At 41.4% G+C, this 23,497-nt stretch overlaps 2 protein-coding genes across 8 annotated transcripts in view; one reads left to right on the top strand and one right to left on the bottom strand.

Moving 5' to 3' along the window:
• LOC108926631 (synaptic vesicle glycoprotein 2B-like) overlaps nucleotides 1–9,331 on the bottom strand; it is a 37,441-nt gene extending 28,110 nt beyond the window's left edge. The window contains exon 1 of one of the 2 annotated variants that reach the window (XM_018739450.2): nucleotides 9,262–9,331. The gene's annotated coding sequence lies outside the window, so the exon portion shown is untranslated. Of the gene's footprint in view, nucleotides 1–1,300; nucleotides 1,599–9,261 lie in introns of those variants that run through there. The other variant, XM_018739449.2, reaches the window with a different exon arrangement.
• Nucleotides 9,332–16,596: 7,265 nt separating this feature from the next.
• The window catches only part of LOC108926604 (A-kinase anchor protein 13-like), an 85,739-nt gene continuing 78,838 nt past the window's right edge, over nucleotides 16,597–23,497 (top strand). For all 6 annotated transcript variants that reach the window (XM_018739377.2, XM_018739379.2, XM_018739378.2 and 3 more), the window contains exon 1: nucleotides 16,597–16,855. The gene's annotated coding sequence lies outside the window, so the exon portion shown is untranslated. The remainder of the gene's footprint in view (nucleotides 16,856–23,497) is intronic.

The raw sequence follows: 23,497 nt of genomic DNA, 5'->3' as shown, positions 1-23,497 counted from the left end.
TTTCGCCAGTCACGATACGTATCATTTAATACATCAAGCGACACAGCAGGAAAATATTGCAGAAATCCGACAATTTGTTTGATCGAATTAAACCCTCAACAACTGATTTAACTGGTTTTACTCGCAGAAGCTTAGAACAACTGCATAAATAAATTCTGATTCGAATAATGTGAGGCGCGATGAAGGTCAAAGTATCACAAATTCTCGGCTGTTTCTTCAACGTGTGCATCATAGAAGACAGCGCCAAAACTTGGCCCACGGTGGGACAATATGTTTACAGTGACATCAGGGGCTCGGAGGCCCAGGATGCCCATGATCTTAAGAAGCCCGAAGGGTTCCAGTCCCACCAGTCCTCCCAGCTGGGCCATCTGCTCCCCAGCAGCGGGGGAGGAAAGGGAGGAGGTGGTGAAGGTACGGAAGTGGCGCAACGAGCCATTTTCACCGTGTTATCCCAGTACAGCACCAAACAGACTCGCAGCAATGAAAGCCGCAGACAGCGCCATTGTACTCAGGCCCCTGCAAGACATTTATGACCTATAAATAATACATAAGGCCCTTTTTACTGCAGGGAGATCAGAAGCTCACAGGCGCTCATTGCATGCAACATGAAAGAGTCGTGCTCATTAAAGCAATGGATATAAACTTATTCTCACTGTAGCGAGATGATTCCATCACAATATAGTAACAGACAACACTGTGCTGCTCAGTGTATCAGGGTCCGTTTTTCATACGCTGCAGCATGGTATGGCAACACTTGCTTGACTAAGCTCACCTCACATGTATATGTAGCAAGCCCACTTTTATGTACTGAACTACTTTCCGGGAAATCTGTTTAGCATTTCTCCACGCGCAAAACAAATTACTTAAAAATTGATTTCCAATAGCAGGAAAGCATTTATTATGCAGCAGCTGTCATAATCTATTCGTGGTACCTCCACTTTCACTTGGAGCGTGAGCATGTTCCTCCCTTTCATTTAGAGCAACAGTTTTCACTTTGGTAAAGTAACGGAGCGATTTTGTCAGAAGGAAACATAATTTACAATTTTTAATTTTTTTTTTTTGCATATTTGTAGGTTGTTTGAAAAACTGAGATAGAAAAGGAAGATAAAAGTTTTTGCAAGAGAGAGTTTGCCTTATTTGTTTTAAAAAAAAATACACAGAAAGATAGTTTGGGACAGAAAAAAACAGGGTTGTGTAGAGGAGCCATTCAACAGAAACCATGAAGTTGGAATACAATCTCTCACCCCATTCTCACATACATCAAGGGCTTATACACACAAACAAAATCTGAGCTTCTTACCAGAAATGGCATTCCTTTGGCACTAGGAATCTGCTCTCCGGGAAAATGAAGACATGCAGAATGATGTGTAAAAAGTCCACAGAAGGAGCTGGGAGCGGGAAGGAAGCCCTGCAAAGTCACCTCAGCAACGGAGCGGAACAGAGCAGATGAGAGCGGAGCTGAGGTGAGGGACAGCAGATTAGGAGCCAACCTCACGATCCTCCCAGCTCATCCCCAGAGGAGTTCCCTGTTTCAGCCACTGTCGGGAGAGATGGTAGAGTCCATCCCGGGCTTACGGGCGGCTCACTCCCACAGCCATCAGGTGGGGGGGAGGGGGGCAGAGTGCTCAGAGTGGAAATGGGAGCAGCAGGGAGGAGCATAGCAGATGGGGGAGCATCAGGGATAGAGGAGATATGTCTGATAGATGGCAGATGTGTTGACCTTTGCAGCAAACAGGAGATGGAAAAAGTGGCCCGGGATATTTTCTACTAAAGGCCTGCTGTTCTTAATATTTGGGGCGTTGTTACTGACGGAACTCCATGACAGCTCATTGTCCATGGTTTGTTGACCACAGGTAGTGTAGAGCAGCAGGTAATGCAGTGGTTAGAGCTTCTGCCTTTGGACTCAAGTGACTCAGGTTCGAATTCCATCTCCTGCTCTAAGTGCCATTCTAGAAGGTACTTACACAATGTTACTCAACTGTAAAAATGAGTCATGGTAAGTACCTTTGCATGGTAAGATGCTCTGGAGAAAAGTGCTCAAACTAAACAAAGAAAAAAAAAAAAAAAATTCTGTGTCTGAAGGGAAACAGACTTGCAGTATGAGTTGAGTGTCTCTAGTGCTACACAAACCATTATTCAGGTAAGAGGTAAGAATTTGGAAGTGGTGTAGACCATCACACAGAGGGGGTGCAGTGGGTTTGACTGGGTCCTGCTCTGAGGGGGTTCAAGTCCTGCTTGGGGTGCCCTGTGATGGACTGGAATCCCCTCTGACCTTGTGCCCTGTGTTTCCAGGTTAGGCTCTGGTTTGCTGTAACCCCTGCTTGGCACAAGTGGTTTCAGACTGTCTGTGTGTAGACCATTATATGTTTCTGCATGATACGAGAGGCAGCACAGCAGGAAATGGAGTGTCTTGTCTGTATCCATCTTACCAGGTTAGACATCCAGACCCATTAGTCCAGGCTGAACCACATGTTGTGTACAAATTATTTTTTTGATATCCTGTTTTATTAAATAAATGTTCTTTATCATGAATGCACAATGGTTTTTCAAATCTTAATGAAAGAAAACTGTAAATATCCATGATACTTAAAAATACTTGTTATACCCTGCTTTTACTTTGTGAGTTAGAAGAACAAGAATGAAACAATGATTTAGAAGGTGCTTATCCAGATACCAGGCCGTGTCCCATACCTTGCCTTGAAAGCACAGAGGGAGTTAAACCGCGGTGAACCACCACGGGTGTTTGTAACTGTGAATCAGGCTCCAGAATGACACAGCGCATCCAGCTCTCTTAGGTCCCTTTGACTGTCTGCACAAACACCTGTGAGCAACAGCCTGAGGGAGTGATGGTTGTGTATGGGAGGGCTTCCATTTCCTGCTGACTGACAGACATTCTGCTGTTGTAGTAATATGCGTGCGACACCACCACGGTACACCTCAGTCTACAGTCCCAGAAACAAAAGGTATAGCTTATTGCCGCAGTGATGGCCTTCAAGGCTAAAAGCAAACATCCAATATAAAAGATTAATTATACACACAACGCACACTTGGCTGTTTTCTTTGTGTGGATTTTACACCGACTCCAACGTTCATGAGATGAACCATTTCTGAATCGGCATCAATGAAGCTCGAAAGGTCAGAAAAGTGACTTACGACCGAAAAGTTTCTGCGCTTTCGATTTTGATAAATTCTGTTTATGTTCACCTTGGCGAGTTTGCTGTTTGAAAAAAGGAAGTGTCTCCACCAGACATACAGCACGCAAACACACAAACAGTAATGCTTGCCTTATGCGTAGCAAATGTTGACAAATTTTTAGATTTTTCTTTTAGTCATTTCAATGTTTTAATTCATCATTATCAACAAAAATCTATGAATTCATGTAAACTTTACAGAGTCAAATCAATATTTTAACGTGTAATAAAATAAATATAAAGTACACACACTGAACCGCTCGTCCCATACAGGGTCGCGGGGAGCCGGAGCCTAACCCAGCAACGCAGGGCATAAGGCTGGAGGGGTGGGGACACACCCAGGATGGGACACCAGCCCATCACAAGGCACCCCAAGCGGGACTCGAACCCCAGACCCACCTGAGAACAGGACCTGGTCCAACCCGCTGTGCCACTGTGCCACTGTGCCCCCCCTTTAACATAAAGTATTTTCATTTAAAATAAAATAAAGTTTTTAAAGAGCAATATGACCAAGTCAGTAAGAGCCAATTACATTTGTAAGGCTTTAACCTTAGAATAGCAGCATAGAGTAGGAAAGCCAGAGTCGAACTACAAATAGACTAAAATAATAATACCTAGAATAAAATGCTGCCGATAAGGCTTATGAATCTACAAAGCAAATCAACTGTTTACCCTGTAGACTTAAGCACTTCGGAGACCTGTAAATAATGACAGCTGCCTGACTTTCCTTAATCATTCTGAAAGTCGTTGATGAATAGCCCACAGATAAGAACGTATTTATTATACGTCCCCAAAATATTTTAGTATTTAGTATCCTAGTACATTTTATTTGGACATTATCCTGAAAAAATGCATGAGGTTTCACTCACACACACTTTCAGAACCGCTTGGTCCATACAGGGTCGCGGGGCCTACCCGGTAACACAGGGCATAAGCCCAGAGGGGGAGGGGACACACCCAGGACAGGACACCAGTCTGTCGCAAGGCACCTCAAGCAGGACTCGAACCCCAGACCCCCTGGAGAGCAGGACTGTGGTCCAACCCACTGCGCCACCGCACCCTCTGGCATGAGGTTTCATGAGTTTACAAATCTTTTTGTAATTGTAGTGTGTAATAAACTAGACACTGTAATGCAAATGTTGTTTTTTGAAGGCCATTTCATTGCATAACAGCTTGTTGAATTCCTTTCCCCACCAGAGAGCATTGCAGGGGAGGGGCTGAATTTCCGTTGGCCTAAAATGGAGTTTTACCCATGTGGTAGACGGTGACATGTCCAGTCCCCTCTCCCCCTGCAACATACTCCATGGTTTGTCCTGGTGCAGGACATCATTATGGGGAGTAGATGTCTTGCACAGAGGTAAAGCTCCCTAATCCCATGGGCAGATAATTCTTGTACAAAGAGGATTAGCTCTGCCCTATCAGAGCCCATGCTTAAATATAGACTAATATACTCCGCCCACTCATTCCAGCTCTCCTTCCCCCTTTCTCCACCCTTACTAACATGCCTTCCAACTGCCATTTGAACCCTCTGCTATCCCTGAGGAAAAGCCGATGACAACAGGAACGATTGAGCCACATCCAACACATTATACAAAACTTACTGATTCATTGATTATGCTTCAGCAACTGGGTGGACGTACTTTCTGGTATCTTTCCATAGACCTTACAAGGAATAGCAACATGTTCTCCATCACGGTCAACTTGTTGAATCATAGACAGAGACAGTTCATGTGTCTAAAGCTTGACTGATTCGCACAAGGTGTGTCTTCATCCTATATCCAGCCCAGGGTTTGTCTCATTACTGTCTGAGCATTCAAGGTTCATACGTGGTGGCATGGTGGCACAGTGAGTAGTGCTGCTGTCTCACAGCATCTGAGTGATGCAAGAGAATGTGAGTTCTATCCTTGCTCAGTCTATGTGGAGTTTGGATGCTTTCCCATGCTTGTGTGGATTTCTTCTGGGTGCTCTGGTTTCCTTTCACAGTCTGAATAGATGCTGTTCAGGTTCACCCATAGTGTGTGAGTGACACAGTGAGAATGTATTCCACTGATGTATGGATGAGTGACCCAGTGTAAGTCATGTATCTAGCAGTGTAAGTCACCTTGGTGAATAAGGTGTGTGGACTGATAACACTACATAGAGTTCATTGGAAGTTGCTTTGGAGAAAGTGTCTGCCAAGTGAATAAATGTAAATGTCATATAGGGAGAGGGGGTGCGGTGGTGCAGTGGGTTGGACCGCAGTCCTGCTCTCCGGTGGGTCTGGGGTTTGAGTCCCACTTGGGGGGCCTTGCAATGGACTGGTGTGCCGTCCTGGGTGTGTCCCCTTATGCCCTGTGTTATCGGGTAGGCTCTGGTTCCCCACGACCCTGTATGGGATAAGCAGTTCTGAAAATGTGTGTGTGTGTGTGTGTGTCATATAGGTCTCATTGGTCACCATGATGTCTTCTGTCCTGGGAAGTTTACTTGGCCCCAGGATCCAATAGCAGAATGTCAGGAGGAGCTTGGACCTGCTCTTTAACTAAGGCATAAGTGTGACAGTGCCACCCCCCAAATACACACACCCTGTGAGACATGTACCAGATAAATAAAATTGAAAAACCATGCCACAGATTATTACTCACATGTTCTAAGATTACAGTTTATGCTCAGATTTTTTGTAGCCTTACTGGACATAAAGTAAAACAGTAAAGTGTGCAGGTGTTATGATAAACTGCGACTCTCATTCTGGACATGTAATATTTAACATGCTTTGCCAGAGCATGCCATGCTGTCATGTGGTACTGTGGGACACCTCTCAGGCCAGTTTGTAAGGGACGGGGCCATGTTCTTTTGTGTTCTTCTGTGTGAGCTGCGACATGTTCCTGTGGTGCGATGGTTTATTGCCCCTGACCCTCAACACCCCCTTCACTCTGCATTAGAGAGAAAGGGATGTGGAATGTAATCCTCTCAAGGATACAGTGAATGAAGGTTGTATGATAAATGTACGGTAACTGGAGTTGGAAGAGCTAGCCTTAGTAAATCCTTCTCAAATATGTAGGAGGTGTTGCACCACCAAACTATTTCCCATTAACCTTACAACAGTGGGAAAACCATGCCCTTGCGCAGCACTGTCCCAATACACATACGATTATTAAAGTCCCAAACAGCCAGTCTCCTTCTCACACCATCCACTTTACAAATTAGCATGTCTCTGCTCCCAGCAGAATTTCTCCACTGTCCCATAAAAGAACAAAATTCAATACAGACATCCGTCGATTTATAGACTATATCCATCCAAAATTTCAGTATAAAGGCTCTTAGTTTTTGATATCCAGTGCTCAATTTCTGGAACAAAAAGACAGTATAAAGAAATGTATCAAAAGCATCTACAAAAAAATTGAAAGTCACATGTTTCGTGAGTAAAAGGGAAATGCAGCAATGTACTGTAATTGGCACTAGAGAACCGTCAGCTGTGTCCTGTTGGTTTCCTGTCTCATGTTTGCTTTGTGTGCAGTGGCAGTGCAAGAATGACTGTCAAGTCTCCTCCCTCCTCCACCCACCACAACTCACAATCAACTGTTGTTGTCTTCACTTGGTGAGTAAGAGCAATAGTTCATTCAACTAACTTGCCTCGTTCGTATATTTTAAATTAATGTCTGCACTTGTTTTTTTTAACACAAATTTCATTATTGAATGATCATTGCTGCCTGCTGCATGTAAGAGAAGCACAGTTTGTTTCCTAAATGTACTGCCTAGATTTATAACCATTAATTACCTCATTAAGTGTTTGATAACCACAAAGTGATTCGTGTGTCTGCATCTTGATCTCTGTTGTTGTAGTACCCTTTTGTTGTTTATTGTTTTCTGAGATGTGTGTTGTTTTGAAGGAAATCGTGAGCAAAATGAATAAATTTAAATGTAAGCTTTTTATAAAAAGCATGATATTTCAAGCTGAAATCATGGGCTGGTAGTTATATTAGTGTTTTACATTATTGTAATGATATTTCTTACAAATAGTTTGTGGTTTTAGATGGGTTGGGAAGTAACTATTTTTTTGTCATTTAAAATTTTAGTATCTGAAATTTCTGTATCTGCACCATCTTCAGAAATTGATTTTTTTCTTAAATAGGAATTGATGTATACATTTCACTAATACAACTCAGATTCCCCTCTTTAGAGTTTGTGACACTTAACATCAGTGCAGTTTTACTAACATACAATAGCCCACTCTCTGAAAAATGTCTAGTTTCCGTTCATTGATCATTAATCTGTTTTATATAGCTGCAGTAAGTATACCATAGTTATTTTTAACCCTTTTTTAACTTTGTCCACTTAGACTGTGGGGTTTTGACAAAAACATTCCTAAAATTATTTGTTCATTAATACAGCAGTATTTTTACCAAAACCAATGGGTAAATACCTTGTTCCAAAGTACTACAGTAGGAAGAATATTTGAAAAGGGGGCCTTTCAGATTCCAAGCTCCCTTTAATCCTAAACAGAACCATTTAAATGAACATGCTAAATGGTCCAGTACAAGCTGATAAAAAGTCTATGTTTCAGCATACTGACACATTTGTTTGCTAAAGAATGCATTATTTCCGAAAGATACAGTATTTCATCTATTGTTTATTACATTGTCAGTTGGTATCAGCATTCACCCTAAGAAGACAGAAATCTTTAACCATGGACTACAGGACAGGGAGGCGCAGAGAGTGTGGAGGCGTGGTGGCGCAGTAGGGTTGGACCAGTTCCTGCTTTCTGGTAGGTCTGGCGTTCAAGTACCGCCTGGGGTGCTTTGCGATGGACTGGCATCCCATCCTGGGTGTGTCCCTCCAGCCTTGTGCCCTGTTTTGCCAGGTTGGGCTCTGGCTCGCCGCGACCCCTCTCGGGACAAGCGGTTTCAGTCAATGTGTGTGTGTGTGTGTGTGTGTACAAAACAGGACATCTATCTAGCTGAAATTTGTGAAGTACTGTCCTTTATAAGAAAATAGTATACATTCCCAATCATATTCCTCAGAACAGTCTATACTAAAGGCCTGGGGCCAGTCTTTAGTGGTGGCTTGTGGTGCGATTGATACCTGCTAGAGCATTAATAGGTGAGGTAAATGTAATATCTATCAATGATTATTGGTAAACTCACTTCCAGGACACTCAGCTTGAGACGTTCTCCACAACAATCTGCTAGACCATATCAGAGTCAGGCATTCTTTTCACTTGCCAGTAATTTTTTCAGGCTTCGCTATCAGTCATCTGAGCACTAATAACTGCTACACATAAGAGACAAACTCAAAGACTACAGGTTCTTTCCACAGTTATTTCCAGTGTATCTTCATATTAGCTGTCAAAGTCAGTCTGTAGAAGAAAATCAAGCTAACTGAGTAAAAGGTACCTAGCCCATTTTTAATTATACATGTTCAATTCATAAATATCAACACTGGGAGATGAAAAATACAAAATATTATACTTTGGTAAAAACTTGAAATAACTACTGATCCAGGAACAAATGTAAAAGTGCACAAGCATACACACACACACACACACACACACATTATCAGAACCGCTTGTCCCATACGGGGTCACGGGGAACCGGAGCCTACCCGGTAACACAGGGCGTAAGGCCAGAGGGGGAGGGGACACACCCAGGACGGGACGCCAGTCCGTCGCAAGGCACCCCAAGCGGGACTCGAACCCCAGGCCCACCCGAGAGCAGGACTGTGGTTCAACCCACTGCGCCACCGCGCCCCCCACAAGCATACATGACTGAAAAAACTGATGTGCTTTTACAGTAAATTAAAACAGAATTTATGAAGAAGTGAAAAATTGTTTGTTTAAATGATACCATGAATATTAATGCAGTAGACTATTAAACAATATATATAACACTGGTGAATCCATAAACTTCATTACACAGATCAGTGTGCAGAAAGCACACTGTCCCTTGGGTAAAAATTAATCATTTTAAAAGTAAAAAAAATGACAACTTTAAATAAGTCTTTTGCAGGCATACACTAAAGATCAATATTGTCTTCTCAGAATAAGATTCTGCCCCTACTCTCTGCGTTGCAGGAAAGAAGGGGGATTTTAGTTTACCTGCATCATTGTCTGTTGCAGCCCGGTCCTGTTGTCCCGGTGATGAAGACTCCTGGTGGGAGACTCTTTGGTGCAGAGGGTAGGAGGGTGGCCAACGGAGAGCGAGAGAGACAGGGGAGTCGAGATGGGGGTGGAGTTTCTCGATGCAGCAGGGGTGAGGGCTGCATGGCCAAAAGCTGGTGGGAGGCTTCTCTCACTCTGCTGAGTCTCAGAGGGAGTGGGGGGAAGCATTGGGCCAGGCTGCCTACTTACTGGCCACCTTCCATATGAATCAGCAATAACAAGCTTTCTCTTGTTGCTGCTGCTGCTCACCTTTCACCTGTGCCCCCCACACTCTTCACTCTCTTTGGTGCAAAAACACACATTAATGTAGGCAGTTGGACAAAAACCAGATGGTCTACAGAATGACTAACAATTAAAACTTTTTTTTTTTCATATTTTAATTTAAACCATGCACTTATTTCAAAATCACAATATCAGCATGCCATTGTAATAAATGAAGAATATTCTGCAGCAGGGGCGGAGAAAAACCTCTTTTCCATGGACTTGCGTTGGGTTTTAACCATAGCCTGGGTGTTTCAGCTACTTCTTCCAACAGACCTGTTGGACAGGATGCTGTCCTTATGTCAGCAAACATGCAATGTTTATTTATGTGGTGTTTAGTAACACATGGCACCAGTGGCATTATAGAAAATGCACCCTGAGCCCCTACAACCCTGTCCTGAATAGTACACCATGTGAAATATGATCTTTTATCAGATGGTCTAGGTGGGTTGAAGGAGATGATGGATCATTGAATATGCCCAGCCCTGCATGTAGCAAAAGACAAAATGAGTGGTTATTTAGCAATATTGACTGAGGCATGACCTGCTGAGAGACACCACTAAGAGTGTGTAGTGATATATTCTCATTTGTTTATTGACATGACATGGCAGTTGAACACGGGCTCTTGCGAGCTTCTGTATTTTTGACTGTTTTGTTAGGAATTTTGTGTTCTCGCTTCTGGTTGAAACGTGTTTGTGTATTTTAGTTTACAACCAATATGCTAAGTAATTGCAGTACCCTGGAAAGAGCACTGCGTGAGGAGAATGCCATCTAGTGTGAGGCTGCCACATAACACAATATGTTGCACGGAGGTTCTCGGTTCTGGATCCGTTGTGGTGGAACAACCTCCCCCTCTCACTCAGAGCTGCTGAATCTTTGTCCACATTTAAAAAGGGTCTGCAAGCTCACCTCTTCCAGACTCACTTCGCCCATGATGTCTTAAGTTCATGTAAGGTATAAATGTTCATGATCATGCTCAGATCAGTCCTCTACAGAGCCACTCCTGCAATGTAACGTAAATGTTTATACTTAAGAATAACACATCTGCAGCTCCGTCTCTTCCTCCTAATGTAATGCACAAATTGTATTTTAACAAGATGTACGTCGCTTCGGAGAAAAGTGTCTGCTAAAAGACATCCTGAAAGGCCCCTTCACTTTCTCATCTCAATAATCAGTGCTTCCATGGACACATGAAATATGATTGTAATGATCCTCCCTCTACGCTCATCATGCGTAGGAAGTGGAGTTCTAACTCACAGACATACACCTCTGGATCTTAATGGGTCCCTGGTGCCTGGGATACCCAGTGATACCATTCACCATACTTCATGTCCAAAGATTACAGGATAGACTCTGGACGTCCAGTATCCTTCACTGGGCAAGTGGTTATTGACAATGGATGTATGAAATGAAATGGCATCTTATCACTCACTCACTATTCATATCTGATTGCCCAGGGCAAATTAACTCTTCAAAATATTAGAAAACTGTCTTACTGGGCAAACAGTGTAATAGGACATTGGGTACGAAGTGAGAAGGTCTGAAGAGTTGTTATGAAGTCTGAATTGAACTCCTGCTGTATTATCCTTATTCAAGGTACTCAACCTAGTTTACACCAGGAAGAATACCCTGTATAAATGGGTAAAACATTTCAAGCTTTTTATCAAACATTGTAAGTCACCTCACACAGTTTCACAAGCTAAATAAAATGAAATAACGTTATTATTAATTTGTTGCTTAGCTGACACTCTTATCCAAAGCAATTTACAGCATTTTGGAAATTAAGAAAACTGATCTTAAAGCTTTCAGAGTAGAAGCCCGTGTCCTTAACAACTACATGACCTGTTTCTCTGGCAATTTATAGCTGAGGTATCACAAGAGTACGAAATACAATATTTGCAGACTGTCACACTCAGGTTCTAAAATGAACTTTGGGACTGAATAACAAATTGTGACACAACACAAGAGCAGACTCAGAAAGCAGGCAATGAAATATTTGTCCAGCCGGTCTGTTTTTGCTTTGTATTTGTGGAATTTTAGTTGGCATATTTGAAGGCTTATTTCAAAGCCAAATTTGATTTGACTTTAAAGTCTGTGGTATTTTGCATTTTTTCTCCTCTTGCTTCAGCCTGTTGCTTTTGGCAAAAATCACAGTGCATTGCTAGCATTCTCACTGTCTGTGGTGAGTATATATTTAATGGGGCCTTGCATTCATTAATAGCATTTTACACTGGAGTTTATCACATTTTTAGAAACTAGTCCAGGAGTTTCCCTGATAACCTCTGTTTCCTGTGAATGCATTCAGGTCTAGACTCAAAAGGCATTACTTTCCTAAAGAGTTTTTAGAATAATGAGCTTCATCAAGGGGGTGCGGTGGAACAGCAGGTTTGACTGGGTCCTACTCTCTGATGGGTCTGGGGTTCAAGTCCCACTTGGGGTGCCTTGTGATGGACTGGTGTCCTATCCCGGGTGTGTCCCCTCCCCCTCCAGCCTTGTGCCCCATGTTGCTGGGTTAGGCTCCGGTTTGCCACGACCCCACTGGGGACAAGCAGTTTCACTCAATGTGTGTGCGAGTTTCATCAAGAGACAGACTGCAACCGGATAACAGTATAACAATATTCTGAAAAGAACAGAAAAACTGTCAAAATTTCATTTGTCTAGGAACTTCATAGACAGATTTTGCACATTTGTAAACTGTCTTGAGCTCCTCCTGGGGTAATCAAGGTGTTCTGCGGCCCTTTGAAGAACAAAATCCTTCCAGTGATTCTAAGGTCACCCTGCGAGCTCATCCGAAAGGGTCATGCCCACTAAATTTGCTTGTTTGTCATAGAAGCCTATTTGTCTTTCAAAGTTTCAACAGTTCTGGGGGCAGTTTGGCTATAATCAGGCTGTTCAATATCTCCCGGGGAATAATGTAGTGTGTCCAATTCAGGCTGCGGTTTATGGTCTTTACAAAGCCATGCTCCCCATCCACTCTTCTCGTCTTCGCTGCTGCACCATCAGTACGTACACGAACAAAAGATTTCCAGTTCAGATCATTGCACGTGAAAAAGCTGTATCACTTGATTGTCCCCTCCAGTAGTCTAACCCGTGAGCGTAGTGCAAAACAAAATATGTTAATTTATCAAGACTCTTTGCGACACATGGAAGCGATCAGCTGTGCCTCCCTGCTAACATGCGTTGGCCCGTACAACTTGCTCGTGTAAAGCCATGCAAACGTACTGGTCCTGAAACTGCTGATGTTTGAGACTTTACTTCAGTAGGTTCACTAAAGTTTCTGTTTGTACTATTACTGCCACTTGAAGGGGCAGCAGCCGGATGTTTCACCCACTTACTCATTAGCTCTCTACTTTCTCCTAGCTTTTGTGCCTCTCTCAGCCGTAACAATAAGTCACGTGGGAAACTAGACGTGGTGTGTGATGTGGTATAATGTGGATATAAATATTGAGATAAACAGGCTACACCAGACATCAACATCACACTGCTTTTGCCAAGTTCTACTTTTATTCAATTCCTAGTTACAATTATGTTCCTTGAGAGTGAAACAGTATTTAACTTTTCTTAAAAAAATGTCTAGCAGAGAAGGTGATAGTATAGCCGTTAGCAGTGTTGCCATTGGACCCAAAGGTTGCAGGTTTAAATCGCAGGGTAAACCAGGGTAAATTTAGGGTAAGTCCCTTGCTCAGGGGTACTAAATCTGTAGTACCTCTGAGCAAGGGACTTACCCTAAATTTCTCCAGTTGCTTTGGAGAAGTGTTCGCTCAATAAATAAATGTAGTTGTGAATTAAATTTACAAAAAAGTTCCAGATGAAAAAGCTCCAAGGTTCACAAAGACAGACATTCTCCTCCACCACAGCAGAGTGAGAATACATTGGTAAGTTCTTCTTAACTGAGTTGCAAAAATGTTTCGCTGCGTGTCATGTTGTATACGTGGCGACTGACATATTTCATCCCGTCTTAATCACTTTGTGGGACAGGTGCTGTATAGAACTTAAATGAATTGGGTTTCCTGATCATACTGAGAAATCTTTATTTTTAATGGGTCTTTCACCTTAAATAGGCTGCTGGATCAGCAATATTTACCTTCACTGCTTTTAAAAATATTACCCTCATTTATCGACCCCCACACGTTGGTTTCCAATTTCATATAACCGGTTCCACAGCTCCAAATCCTTCATTCACCACACTGCCAGTGCTGTTGACAACATACACTCATACAGTCCTTTGTGTCACCGTTATTTGCATTTCTGCCACTTGAAAGCGCATGCATGTTACTTTAAAACATTTACCTGCACTTTACCTCTCCTTGGGGCAACTGGTAATGGAGTGGTTAGAACTCCTATCTTTGGACTCAGCGGTTGCAGGTTTGATTCCAACCTCCAGCTGTAGGGCTATTGAGTACAGTACTTACTCTCCATTGCTCAAGTAAAATTACCCAGCTGTATAAATGTGTAAATCATTGCAAGTTGCTTTGGAGAAAAGCATCAGCTAAATGTAAATGTTCAACAAACTACTGACTCAAGGCTGAAGAAGTTGGAAATCAATCAGTCCTCTATCTGTACTGTGGTTCTACTATAGGTATCTAGTCTACAGACCATGGCACTCTAACTATTGTGCAATGGATATATAGTGCTTGTTTAAAAGACGGTTTGAAGGATGGTTAGTTTCAGCTCAATAGGGACAGAAGAAAAATAAACTTGTGATTTTCTTTACATTCCAGTTTTTGATATCTGAATTTCCAAATGTAAGAGGGTCCCTTTTAAAAGTTAAATGTAATGACAATATACCAATTTTACGTTTTAAATGGCACCAAGGCACAGTGCAGAAATCCTTACCCAAACCCTATGGAAGATAGTTTTGACATGGAAGTGCCTGATTTCCAAGATCCTTTATGGTTTATGGTCACAGAGCAGTCTGCATAGTGTAAGCCAGAGCTCCCAGGCAAACTGTGCAGTCCTTAAAACTTGCTTCACCTGTAATGCTCTCCCGAGATTCATATCCACGCACCAGCTTAAGAAAAAGAGATCAATAAGTCCATTTAGTGTGGGCATTAGGCTACAACTGATTTCCTTCTCTGCGAGTAAAATGTAATAATTCTCCTGCTGGTCTTGGAGAGATGCAGGAACAGAAGAGTATTTCACCTCTGCTAATTTCTCAGAAAAAGTCCTAATTGATTTGAGCTTATTTTTCTTGGGTTTGGCTTGTTCTTGTAACTCTTGCAATGTGTTTTTAGGGCACTAAATGGGAAAAAAAGAGTAAAAAAAAGTCTCTTGTTCAGGCACTAAAGAGAAAGGGCCAGTATTCCTACAAAGTTACTACTATTGATTACTTCCCACTTGACCTGTCTATACACGGTACTGTACATGAGCTTCCTTTGAACAATACCTTTATTATATTTTCAGCATATTCATAAAGAATTTGATCCATCTTTAATTATTTTAGCCACAGCCACATGTACTTCAAGGTTGTGTGAGCAGAGGGGAAGTGGAACAGTGACAAGAAAATGGGCTTAGCTTGAATGATGGCTTTGATAGTTGTGTATTAATAGTTCTAATCAAGATTATTTACATCACACAGAGAGACAGTCTAGACTCTATACCAGACAGCTGGTTGAGGACCTGGGACATAGTATGGGTTAATATAGGTTACTTTGACTATTAACCTTTTGCTTCTGTGTGTTAAGTGCAACACGAATGTATTATTCAAGTTTTTGGGTTTCCCACTCTTGTACTCCAAAAAGCCAGTATTGCACGACAATTTAAAGCACAATGTATTACAATCAAGGGGGGGGGGGGGGGCGTGGTGGCGCGGTGGCGCGGTGGGTTGGACCGGGTCCTGCTCTCCGGTGGGTCTGGGGCTCGAGTCCCGCTTGGGGTGCCTTGTGACGGACTGGCGTCCCGTCCTGGGTGTGTCCCCTCCCCCTCTGGCCTTGCGCCCTGAGTTGCCGGGTTATGCTCCAGTTCTCTGCGACCTCGTATGGGACAAGCGGTTCATAAAATGTGTGTGTGTGTTACAATCATTAGAGCTTTTGGGTAGACAATGCATTTTTCCACCACTAGATGTCCTCAGTACGCGCAAAATCCCTTAGTAGCCTACTATAGTACAATAATACACAGACACACACATTGTCAGAACCGTTTGTCCCATACGGGGTCACGGGGAACCAGAGCCTTCCCGGCAACACAACAATAATAATAATAATAATAATAATAAATTTAGCTTGCCTCCTTCTTCAAACGACTTGATGTTGAGCTGCTTACAAAGATTTACCCATTTTATACAGTTTCATTTAACGGTAAGTTTCTTTGTGTAATACTCATGGAAGTAAAGGGAGTAGTAGAAAGCTGTCAAAAAATAGCATACAGTAGATCACCCACGTGAAGATTGTTGGTTTGTAAAATCTTTATTTTATGTATGTTGTACTCCTCCTGATATCTTTTATTGTACTAAATACACACACATCACCTGAAACCGCTTGTCCCATACGGGGTCGCGGGGAACCGAAGCCTATCCGGCAACACAGGGCGTAAGGCTGGAGGGGGAGGGGACACACCCAGGACGGGACGACAGTCCGTCGCAAGGCACCCCAAGCGGGACTTGAACCCCAGACCCACCGGAGAGCAGGACCCGGTCCAACCCACCGCACCATCGCACCCCCTCTTGCACTAAATAAAAACAGCTAAATTGAAGTTGAAGTAGCCTATGCACTTCAAAGTCCCCTCTATTTTTTCCTATACATAGATCAGCTTGTCAGTTTAAAACAGGCGATTGACGATTCAAAGTTAGAAAGTATAATGTCATACATGTACACACGTTTGCAGACCGGTCGCACTAGCTGCGTTCAATGCGCGTGCAAATGCGCAGCACCGTGTAGACTTATCAAAGATTAACATGCGTTTGAGTGACAGGCCTCTGGTCCAATGACAGGGGTAATAGACACGTCAGCTGGATGCTTTGGCGTGTAAGCCCCGCCCACTGAGCCGTGCAGCGCCGTATCGAGATCTCGAGTTTTGTGGAGTGTGTCAAGCGGACACTTTTCCTCGCGCGTGTGTCAGTAGTTACCGAGAAATAACGTTGCGCGGAATTAATGCGCCCGTCAAGAAATTGTCCGGGCTGATCGCTGTGATCGAGATCCAGACAATAGGGAGCTGGCTTTGCGTGTGAAAAAGTTGACTCGTCCTTGCGAAGCAGCAGGAAGACGGAGTGCAGTGCAGTGCAGTACAGCGCAGCGCTATGCGTGGTGAAAGGGGTCGCGCGCTGTGCTGAGAGGTAAGGAGCTGCGCAGCCACACGCACGCCGCTCTCCATTAAACACGGTTAACGGCGACCACACTTGCTCACGTGCGCGTGCGTGAGCCAAGAAGCGAATGCGCTGCCTTGGAGGAAGTGAGAAAGTCTTTCTGTGGTCTTTCGAGACGCGATTCCCTTCTCGTCGGAGAAGGCGAAAGCGGGACTTTTTTCCCACGCGGGCTCACAAAAGACGTGTTTTGGAAATAGACACAGTTTAATTATGTCACTGCAAAACTTGTGTGCGTGCACCTGCGGTGCGAAGTTACGTTTGAGTTACATATGCAAATAGTTTTTAGTCCTTTTTGTAACAGAAAGGTTATATGCAGCTCCACTCGGGCAGGGTGTCCCTAATAAAATCGTGTCATCATGAGCATCAATCAGAGTCCCGGCAGCTCATTTTTTTGCATCATCATTTGTGAAGGGAACATAGAGAGCACTTAACATAGAGAACACTTTTAATTTATCAGGTCGAAATGATGTAAATGTGCGGCACAAATGGAGATAATTAAGCTTATATGTGTGTGTAATGTGTGTGTGTGTGTTTTTTGTGTGTGTCATTGTTAATTTTTCATTTGTCAATTTGGACACAGGTGCCACAGTTGTCCTTACTGTCACTCTGTATAAATAGGTATATATCTATATATTAAAAAACATCTAAAGTTTTCTTTCTTAAATTTCTCATGGACCGATATAGCTTTTAGGTTGTTGGACTGTGTAATTTAACTACAGTATTGTTTCATATATTTATTATAGGGTGTATTATAACTTTCATATTTTCATCATAATATAGGCTAGTCATGCAGATGTTTTGGATTTACTTCATATCCTTGTGAAGGTTATGAAACTTATTCATGCATTATTTTTAGCAATTACTAGCGGTGTGGAATTTTCAGTTTTCCTTTACAATTCTATTAAAACTTTAAAAAATTCCTTAATCTTATTCAGTCACCAATAAAAGCCCAATTGCACTCATAGTACTACAGGAGTATGGCTTAATTGTCTTGTGTTTGATTCCAACTGATCATGTCAGATCTTTGAAAATCCTACAGGACCACTAAGTATCAGAATATCAGATCAAATAAGAAAAAATCTGAATCCTTTAGTATGGCTCAGTGGATTTCACTTAATTCGGTTGTACCCTCTTGGCTCCTGTCAAAGTGTACAGAATGCTTTCCTGTCTTCAGAATGTGCCCAAAACATACAGAATCCATCTCAGCCTGGATCACATCCTATCTTCTGCGAAATCTTGTAAGAAGTTCAGTAACAAATTGTAAAACATTCTGAATTCCTCTAATTATAACTGAAGAACTAAAAGAAGGAAAGATGGAGGTGGTGTACATCCAACTAAGATGCACCCAGAGACAAGGGAATAATAATGGCAGCAGTAAGTTATTGCAGAATTGTCCATCATTTCTACCTGAAAACAAGGCTATAGAAGTTGTTGTAGTTTCATGAGCTAGTCAGAGTGATTGTTAGTTTCAGTGAAATATTTAGCCTAGATGTATGACCCTAAGTAGCTGGAAACTCTGAACTTCTTGGCTAATAATTAATCAGTGTGTGCGCAACCTGTTTGCAGCCAACAGTGAGGAGGTACCCAGCAATGTAATGTACTTACCATACAGTGACAGTAAAGGTTGTATACAGTAGGTAACCATTGTTAAGGGTGTGCAGAGCATGAGCTACTATAATTATATCTCTGGTACCTATCTGATAATTCAATTAATAGAGTTCTTCTCAAGGTGTTGAACAGTGTTTCTACAACATATTTAAATCGTTAAAAACTAGTGTGAAAAAATAACAATGATCTTTATACCCAGTGAATGTTCAAACTTTTTTTTATAGCTTTTAGGTGAAAACCAGACCTCGAAATAAGACTTTACATCATTAAATTCATAAAGTTAATATTCACAACTGCTAGTCAAAGGTTGAAAAAGCATTAACCAATTGTTTTTAATTCATATCAGACTACATCAGGAGTATGAAGGCATAGGATGATTCTTCGAAACTTACAATATTTGTGTATTTGAATAGTATTTTTCTAATATGATTTTATACTGAAATGAGGTATTTGCTTTTGTTTCTATTTTTTACAGTTCTTATTGTTTGCAGTTAGTATCTCTATAATACTACTTGAAGCCTTTTCCAACTGTGAAACAGATAGGAGACAAACCCTACTAGAATTATACGGATTAGTATAGAATCCAGAGAAGTTTTCAAAAAGTTTAAAGTAATAAATCCTAAAATAATCCTATGATTTTGCAGGACTAGCATGAATCTCCTAAGAAAATCTTATAATAAGAAACCTCATAGGAAAAATGATGTAATCTCTGAAAGTTCTTTTTACAGGAATTGTGACAGATTGTCTTATTGATTATTTCTGCTGGAATCCTAAAACAGGGATTAAAAAAGATTTTGAAGCCTAGAGCAACTGGCAGACAATTCTGAGTTCATTTTCATGGTTGCCCTTCTTATGTCTACTGTATTGACTCTTGTCCACATTCTATAACTCAAAATTTATGTTAATATTTTCATCCACCAATTATATTTTCCCTGTATCTATACTTCTGTGAGAGACATTATTTAAAACTTGGTGTTAGGTCATCAGGTTACTCCCCCCAATTACACACTCATGATGTTGCTGCTTGAATAAAGATTATAGATACATATTACTTAGGGAGTCGAGTTTCTTATAACTCTTGCAAGTGTGCATTAAAATACGTTAATCTTCATTAAATGGTTCTATTAGTTTCTGAAAATCCTCTGAATTTCAAACAAGTGGACAGTGAAATTACTTATTCCACTATTAATTACAGTTCCTTATAACCCTATTCTAAATCCATGTCAAAGTCACCCTATAACATGCCTAATATAAAGGGAAAAGTTTTTACAATAACATTATAAACAAAGGAAAACTACGATTTTATAAAGTAAACTTATAGTGTGCAAGGACTGGCTTGAGGAGGATGAAGGAGATTATGTGGGAGAGGAGACTGATGGAGAGGGTGACATTTTCAACACTAGCTTTTATTTGATGTACAGAATGAATAGTTTACTTTGTGGTTTTAGCCAGACTTAACACAAGAGAAATATCTTTCTCCATGCTCTATAGGCTTTAGCGCTTCCAAAATTTTTCCCAACTATGAGTCACTAACATATGCTTTTTCTTCTTTACCTTAGCACACATTCTTTAATTTTTTTCTTTGAGCTGCTATTGAGAAAAATAGCCTCTAATAAATAAATATATGAATAATTAGACAGCGAAACCACAATGGTGAAAAAGTGTTTACAAACACAAGTCAGTATGCAAACCAGACCACAAATTGCAAGGCTTCATCTGAGAGTGTGGGTACCCTGTTCCCACAATGCACTACATGTCACAGTCTATTTCACACAACCATTTGGCACAACTTTCAAATGTTGTCTGAGTTCATTTTACTGGAAGAAATGTCGCCAGCCTGGACTGGATATCGCAGACCTTACAAATGCAAATCTGACTGATTAATGACAAGTGGTATTTATAATAGTGGACTGAATCTTGGGAAAGAAATATTCATCTTTTACAAGGTCTTGCTCTTTGTATGTTTCCATATAAAATTTGAGCTCTGTCTTAAGTAAAGAAATTTATTTGTTCATGTAATACAGTATTGTTGCATATTAAGTCTACAGTAAAGAGCAGAAATTATTGTATAATTACATTGAGGCAGTACTAACCTATTTAATTCTTACATGTATTCATTTAAATGACACTTTTCTCCAAAGCAACTTACAATGTTAGTCTACCTACAATTATTAAGGATCGAACCAGCAAGCTTTGGGTCCAAAGGCAGTAGCTCTAACACCAACCTTCAGGTTCTGTAGTCCTCATTAAGGCTCTGTTGCTACAGTATGAGTTTGCCTACTCTCAATGGCCCATCTGTCATCATCATCATCTTTATTATTATTTTTCCTTCTGTGAAATATTTTAAGAAACAAAATAATGTTTCTTATAGTTGCAACTTGACATGACCTGGCATGACCAAACAGTTGCTTTTAACTTATTATTATGTTGTCCGTATTTTGACATGGCCAACTCTTGCACTGATGGTTTACTTTGTTTTGTTCTGCCAGTTTGCTGCATTTTTATTGGTTGGCAAACATCACATTGAAATGTGTCATATTTCTTCCGAAATGTTGTTTGACGTGCAAAGATGTAAAACTGGTCTTTGTTTTGAAAGATTGGAAGGAAGATATGAGAAAAGGTCTAACTATAGCGCTCTGTGCTCGCTCCTCCCTGCTTTCAGACGTATGACTCTGGTGTGGTAGTTTGTGGTCTTTAATGATTTTGGTGCCACTGACTCTACAGTTTGTCCTGTTGGAGCAATGCTTTGGCTGCTCAAATTCATTGCAGTGTAACAATGAATTTGGTCAACAGGAGATAAGATTATTGTATATGATGTATCACTTGTATTAGATTGACATTATTCAGTGGTTTGTGATGGTTTGAGATTGTCGGTGTGTTGGGAAGTTCTTGTCCAATGTTATCTTGCCCTAAACATAATAAAGCGAAGGGAATCGCCAATGTGGAATTGATTGCATGCATGAGTGCTTGTAGTCAGCTATGTCAAGATTTCATGAAGAACACGTATGCAGGTAACAAGAGCACATGACAGGCAGAAATGCCATTGTATTAAAAAATAAGCTGTTGTTGACGTTGGTTGGTTGATTGGCTTATTTTATGGAAAATTTCACAGTTTTGTGTGGGACCTCATTATGTGAGGACCGAAGAAGTCTTGAAATCACTCGCTACAGCTTCAAACATCTGGAAACAAATGCCCCCGAAAGGTGGTGGTGTGACAGCTTGTCAGGTTTTGAGGTGGACCAGAATAATATTACCAGTAATATTTACCGGAGTTGTGCACAGCTATGCTACTTTGAACACCTATGGGGGACGTGCCCCCCTTTCTTAGCACAGGTTGTGCAGGTAAAGAATTCAGTCCTTGGATAAATGTTAACAGATCGCTTGTGTTTCTAACCAGCATAAATAAATCCCTTCGTTAATAATTCTTCAGTAGCTAGCTTAGACTGAGGGATAGCTTGCTCACAGACCTAAATACAAAGAAGTGAGACATTTGTTTTGGGTTTATCCCACTTTAGGCCTAGATTCTACTGTTGGTTGCTTAGCATAGATGATTTGGAACTAGAGGATGTACTTGAAGCTGTGAAGCTTGTGAGAATCCCCTTTGTGCTGTTTTATGTGTTTATACGAAGCAGGTGGTTTGTTTAGTTACAAGTTTGCGCGCTGCTTTGAGCATTCCACGTTTAATGACATTCGCTGTCTTGCGAGTTGTTTCCCGTTACCCTGCTTGTCTCATTCAGCCACAAATTGTGCTCGCCTTGCAACTTCCTTTGATGGAATTGAGACTGCATTGTGGCCGCGCTGCCAAGGAGCTCCGCATTTTGTTAAAACAAAGGCACAGGACGTCTGAGTGCACTTCCCTGGCGGATGTTTGGAGTATGTCGGAAGGAACAAGGCTGGCTTGTTTTGCCCAGGAAGCCTGAAGTAAAGGTGAAGCAAAGGTAAACCTCCAAATAGACAATTTAGTTTTTGCTCCACTTTTTCAGAAGTTCACTTTGGCTTTTGTGTTCGTTTTTTCAGCATTATCGTGAATTACATCTCAAAGTTGCTAGCTGTTTCCTTGTTTTCCAGTGTTATTGCCTCTAACGTCCCCGTTGTTCAGACCTGTGTGGCCCATAATGAAGTAACGTGTATCTAGCATCATTCTTGTTGTAAGTCTTCATATATTAAATATTTTTCGTTGTACTTACTCAAATGCATTATGTCTGTTTGCCTTTAAATTATATGTGGTTTGGGGTCAGTACTTGCTGGTATCTCTAGCTAGCATTACCTATAGCTGCAGTATCAGTGTAGCTTCTGTATGTAGAGTCATATCGTTCATGCCTAAGATTGTAATAGAGTTTACATTTATTAATTTAGCTGATGCTTTGCTCCAAAGCAACTTATAATGTTAACATGACAGTTATTTACCTAATTTATACACCAGGGGAATTTTAGTGGAACAATTTAGGGTCAGTACCTTTCTTAAGAGTACTACAGCTAGAGGTGGGGATCGAACCTGTGGCCTTTGGAGCCAAAGGAGGTAGCTCTACACTACCACCTGTCCCAGTTTGTTCTTTTTAGCGCTATGTTCTGAAGACAGTTAGAGCACATTCATAAGGTTGCTGATGAAACCAACAGCAAACCATCCCACGCAACACATATTTGCAAGAGGCATTTTATACTGAAGTACTTTACGAATGCATTCATTTCCTTGCTCCCAGTGGTAAATCTAGTGGTAAATATATGGGTCGTTTTATTGTTAAAATGTTGTTCATCGGTGGTTCTGTTAGCTTTCCTTCAGAAATATTTGTTCTTAATCCTGATTAAATCTGATGGGCTAGCAGGAGAATCAGCTGGCCTGAAAGTCCCGCCGTATGCATTTTCCACGCCTGTTCTTTCTAGCAAGCAACAAGTTTTCTGTTTCAGAGAGGAAGTGCATGTTGCAGAGGCGCTTTTTCCTTGCCCCACTCTATCCTGTGGCCTCAATCCTCCCTTTGTGATGACATGGTCTTTGTCTGAAGTGTC

The sequence above is a fragment of the Scleropages formosus genome, chromosome 7, assembly GCF_900964775.1.
Source record: "Scleropages formosus chromosome 7, fSclFor1.1, whole genome shotgun sequence".
Taxonomy (NCBI): Eukaryota; Metazoa; Chordata; class Actinopteri; order Osteoglossiformes; family Osteoglossidae; genus Scleropages; species Scleropages formosus.
Note: the sequence above shows the minus strand (reverse complement) of the source record. Positions and strands in the feature narration are given on the sequence as shown.